The sequence below is a fragment of the Miniopterus schreibersii genome, assembly GCF_964146895.1.
Source record: "Miniopterus schreibersii genome assembly, chromosome: 7".
Lineage (NCBI taxonomy): Eukaryota > Metazoa > Chordata > Mammalia > Chiroptera > Miniopteridae > Miniopterus > Miniopterus schreibersii.
The window spans coordinates 39,135,342-39,141,341 of record NC_138108.1 but is presented as its reverse complement, the minus strand read 5'-3'; positions in this window follow the sequence as shown (position 1 = coordinate 39,141,341).

Sequence of the window (6,000 nt, the reverse complement as noted above, 5' to 3'; positions counted from 1 at the left end):
TACCAAAGAAAAATTTAAAAATATGATCGAAGTGGTACACATAAATTAAAAATTTAAGTTTTCTTCCTGTACCCAGTATATCCTTTCTATTTTGGAGCACACTGGTCTGGGAACAGTGCCCCCTTTACTTAGAAAATGAAAGGTTGTGGAATTTGCCCCTAGTAAGTGAATGACTTGGTGAGAAAAGAATCTGGAAAAGCTTATGTAGCTTATTCTTTCTTCCCCATGCCCATCCGAGCCTCACTATATTATAGTTTATTCTTCACCAATGGAAAACTCCCTTAACTAGGCTTTGGTACAGAAACCTTGCTTCAAGAAATCACATGCTCCCCTATGTGACTGGAAAGGACCGTATTCTGCTGGCTGTTCTTGTGTCCTCAAGGTCCAGGCTCAGATGGAATTTTCAGATTAGTTGCAGATGCCCTCCCCTCCCTGCTTTGTAACTGGATGTGCTTTAATTCAAAAGGCAACTTTTCAGGCCATTAAGCTTCAATACAGTTTAATGCCTTTGGGCTGTGGGGCTTGAAATCATAGAGAAGCCTGAATAAATGTTTTAAAATAAAATCTGGAAAGCAAAGCGCTTTTTTTCTATATAGCAAATTTGTTTTTAGTTTCGTGATTTTCTGCCTTGTTCAATTCAAACATCTTGGTCATGATCAGGCTGCGAAAGCCCCAGCGGATGGCCCCACCCTGCCTCAGGAGTGGACAGGCCACGTCTGAGGAGGTTTGGGTTGTCGCAGAGGAAGGAGGGCAACGACCTCTGCCTCCTTCTGCCGGTAGCTTTAGAACAGCCCCAAGCGACCAGTGTGTGTTCTAGGCCATAGCAACTCTTTTGCAGCAGGAGTAATATTTTCTTAAGCACTTTTCAGTTCTCATTCACAGACTATTTTAAAAATGATTTAATGAATAAAAACATGCTGTTTATAAGTCCCTAAGTACATATTTTTGAGAATGGCCCAAAGGAGTAGTTTTGTTTGCACACATTTAATACAATGGCCAAGTGGGATGTGGCTGTGGTCAGAACCCCCTCAAAATGATTTATGGAGAAAACTGCTATCTGCCTGGCCATCTCTTTTAGCATCAAATTCGATTTGAACTCTTGATTCACTTGAACTGGTACAGACCCTTGTCCCCAGTTCTCAAGTGGGGAAACTAAGGCTTGCAGATAAACAAATAACTTACTCCAGTTAAAGCCAAAGGCAGTGGGTAATCAGGAGCCAAGTCGGGCTATTTGAAAACCTCGCCGATGTGCTGCCTGTAAGCTACAGGGAAACCTCCTTAGTCAGACGAGCTCTGATACTCAAGACAAGAACTGGGATCTTACTTTTAGACCTGAGAAAGGATTTGCTAAACAAATTAACAACCTATAAAGCACAGTTTACTGTATATGCTATTTTAAGTCCAGGAAAGTAGCTAGTCATGTGCAATTGGCATGCTAATTGTGAATTATTTCTCTACTTGTTAATCAGGTCCCTAAATTATCTCTTCTTAGCAGTGCCTTGTGAGCTGGCTGAGTTATTGCATGTGAATTAAAGAAATACAAATATAGATTTAAAATAGTTTCTAATTCAGATTAGACTGAACTAGGAAGTGTTGAGGCATCTGACACCACCTTTTATGTAGCAAAGTTGCTAGCTTCGTGTTCTAATTTTTAAAATTAAGTTTATTCATAAATTTGCTGTCATCTAATCTATGTGGAATTCTGAATACTTTTATTATTTAAAATTAACAATTATTCTAATTTTAAATGAGAAATTGCTTTTAAAAAATGATTTTCCACCAAGAAGAAAATTTTATTTTAATTTTTTAAATGGTATCTCCATGATCCCCTTCATTAGGAACAACAAGGCTGAGATGGAATTTAACAAAAAAGTAAATGATCTTGTAAGACTGTGTCATAGCAAATTTTTAAGTGACATTATTAACTTCTATTTTCTTTTCAATTGGACTCCTTAGGAATAATCTATAACCTTTGAATAAGCTTTAAAGAAATATATTCTCTGCCTTTTTTGTCAGTGTAGTGCTTGCTTTAGGAATTTCAGGAAGCCTAGAATTCTGGTAAAATGAAAGAGAATATTTTAGTATTTCTCAGTAAAAGAAGAGGACTTTTAATTATAATCCCCCAAATAAGTAAGGAAAAATAGCTATGGGTTATATATTTGTTCCACCCTGCAAGCACAAAGTCACTCGTTGGCTTGAGTTGTCCTAACAAATCTCCTAACCCAAATCAGTTCAAGTTAATCAGACACAGGCCACCGAAACCTATCGAGCGTGATTTAGGAGGTGGCTGCACAGGCCAGTCCTGAGAGAACCAGAATTCTTTTGAAGAATCTCAGTGGTTAAGTGCTTAAAGCGGGAAATTAATCTTTTCTTAAAATTGGAAAACTGAGGTCAAGTTAGAATGATACAGTGCATCTTCTCAACAGAGAATAATATTGAATTGATTTGAGGGTGGGAGTTCTTGATGATTAGTTTTCAAATAAGGATGCCGCTCTCTGGAATTCTGCATTAAACGCAGTTTCATCTTCACCTTGAAAGTAGTTATTTTCGTCCAGTGAAGAGCATTTCCAGTGAGGTGGCAATAACACAATAAAATTTTATCAGGTGCCTCAGTAATGTATAGTCATCAATGAATCTAATGAGGCTACATTTTTATAAGAAAATCAATAGGAGAACACGATTATATTGTTGACTGCAGCCAGCATCCAGAAATGAGAAATAGGAAAATATCACTTTGCGTTGGAGGGGGTTTCAGTGTCTATAATATGCTGGGATCTTCTCTTTAAAGTTATTAGGTATCTAGTGATACAACAGGAAGCAAAAGGTTAAAAAAATATTTTAGCCCTTTAAAAATGTCAGAAACAACCTTAAAACCACTATTTTATTCCTAATCTGTTGTTTGAATGAAGTGCAGTTTTCTGTCCCACCGAAGTGTTCATGTGTGTAAGCGGAAATGCGTTGTGAGCCACTGTTTGGATGCTTGTATTTACAAATGAGAAAAGCTATTCAAATAGTGAATTGAAAAAAAATCAACAGAGGATTCTACCACATAGACATCTGGGAAACACGGAAATAAATGTTTTAAACCTCTGAGGACTGAAGAGCTTGTGCCATGTCATCTACGCAGTATTGTTTCTCAGTGAACACATACTTGGGAAAGAGTGATTGATATATGTTATTAAAAAATACAAAATACTTGTGAATTTAGGGGGGGATGCGGGGTGGAGGGGATTAATGGGGAAAAAAGGAGGGATATCTGTAATACTTTCAACAATAAAGATAAATTAAAAACAAAAACAAAATACAATTTTAAATGTACTGAAACTATCTAAAGAAGCATTTTTTTAATACTATGGCTTTATAATTCCATTAGAATTCTCTCATTTTTCTTCCTTAAACAGTTTATTAACTTCAAATTGTAAAACTTGAAAGATAAATGCATCTGATTCTAAAATACGGATTTATTTTGATATCTTGACTCAATTTATTTTTGTCTCTTTATTTTTAAAACTTTATAAAGTTGTACATAGGTGCAGTTTTAAAAGGCAAATTATTTTCATGGCTTAAAATAAAGAACAGCAGCCCCTGACTCAACCTTTCCCTCCTGAGTCTTGTTCAACGTAACCACTTTTCAGTCTTCTGACTTGTTCTGGTACTTGTGATCATGTTTCTGAATAACACCCTTACACTGTGATAAAACTTTTTCAGCTTTAGGTATTATCTATTAGTTTCCTATTTTTAATGACAAGGTCTGGCTTTCACACCCTTCCTCCCTCTAGACACCTTCACTCATTTTGGTTAGATCGATATTCAGAGTTTATGACTAAGTACATCTTTTTCACAGCTGAGCCATATGATACAGTAGCATTTCCTTTATTGTCTACATCGTTGTTTCCCCTGAAATTAAGAACTCTCTCTCTTTTTCATTTGCTTAGTTTTCTGTTTTTGTTCTAGTTTAGCCTCAAATCTTGGACAAAAGAGTAAATTTTCTCTGATGACAATCAAACAAATCAGATGCATCTCTCCAGAACTCCCTTTTCACCTTGCTCCGGTCTAGCCTGGTTCCTGGCTGCTGCCCAGAAGTCCCCTTGCCTTTCTCTGTGCTGGATCCCTTGCTTCCAGGACACCAGATCTCCCTCTTTCTTGTTGTATGCCCCCTTTGGGAAGTGTCCAGTGTATTAGCTTTCTAATAAAAAAATGCAGAGATCATATTTCACCTTTGAATTTTCAAAAATGTTTTAATTCTAGTTTTACATTTGATCAATAGTTTGGCTGAGAATAGAATTCTACTATGCAAATAATTTCCCCTCATTTCTCTTTTTTTTACTTTATTGTTGAAAGTATTACAGATGTCCCCCTTTTTCCCCTCATCAATCCCCTCCACCCCGCATCCCCCCCACTAGGCCTTCACCACACTATTGACTGTGTCCCTGGGTTATGCATATATGCATATAAGTTCTTTGATTAATCTCCACCCCCTTCTCTCTGGGATTCCACAGTCTGTTCCATGCTTCTATGTCTCTGACTCTATTTTGTTCACATCAGTTTATTTTGAAGGCATCGCTCCATTGTCTTCTAGTTTCCAATTTTGCCATTAAGGTTTTCTGTGCCATCCTCTGTATGTGGGCCTACATCAGAGTTCAGCAATTCCCCCATTGTTTCCAGAGTTCTGAAATTTCATGACTATGAGCTCTGAAATCAGCCTGTTTTCATTTACTGTGTTGGGTACTTGAGCTCCCTTAATACGGACCCTCACCTCTTCCTCTTCTGTGTTCTTTTCTACCATTATTTCTTCAGTGGTTTCCTTCCCATCTTTCCCTGTACTTTGTCAAGCTGCTATAATCAAAAGTTGGACTTCCTGAACAAATTATCTAACTTTTCACCTATTTCTTCCACGATCATACATTTATCTTTTTTACAATTTTCCTCAACTTTATCTTCCAAGTATTCATTCTATTGCCTTTTATTGTCCCATTTCAGTAAATATAATTTCCAAGAACTCTTTACTGTTCTTTGAATATGTCTTTTAAAATAACATATTTTTGAGGATCTTACTGATTTTTTAAATGTTTTCTTCTGTCCCTACATTGTATCTGTTTTCTCCAAGTCTGATGTCCCTCCCTCCCTCCCTCCCTCCCTCCCTCCCTCCCTCCCTCCCTCCCTCCCTCCCTCCCTCCCTCCCTCCCTCCCTCCCTCCCTCCCTCCCTCCTTCCTTCCTTCCTTCCTTCCTTCCTTCCTTCCTTCCTTCCTTCCCCTCCTTCCTTCCCCTCCTTCCCTTCCCCCCTTTGTCTTTCATGCTAGAAGTGTTTCTTAAATGTCTAATGATCCTTGACTGCTGATTTGTAAGAGTAAGATTTTACCCTGTGATCTGGAAGCTGTGTGTGTGTGTGTGTGTGTGTGTGTGTGTGTGCGCGCGCGCGCGCGTGCGCGCCTGAGTCAGGGCTGGATGAACACTAGGCTTCACTATTAGAACTGACTGCAATGTTTCATTAGGGGAGTGCCTTACTGGTTGTTTTTTGTTTTGTGCTTGTTTTTTTAGCTTGGCCAGTTTTGTTCAGAAAGGAGTCCTGTCTGGGAGATACAAGCAAGGCTCCAAGCCTTCTTGGAATTCATTTGGGGAAGGGCACTGGTCCGTATGCACCATGTACCTTTTCACTCAGTCCTTCTGTTTCTAGTATGGAAATCCTATGCTCAGCTGTGATTTGCATTCCTGTGTCCAAAGTCACTGTCATTCAACTTTTCTAGAGAATAGAGCTTTAGAATTCTGCCAGGTTAAGGGTAGGGTATTGTCTAACCATGCTTGCTGGAGAAGGGGATCTGTTGTATATAATCACTATAGAATATATAGTATTTTAACTGAGGCTGTAGTTTTTAGTTCACCCCAACCCCACCTCTAGAGGTATCAGGTGCCTCTAACTGCTGAGCCTTTCAGGGTCCTATGGTGCAAATATATTTGCTCCCCAGCTTTCCCCCACTGCTGGTTTCAGTTTCTGTTTTCTT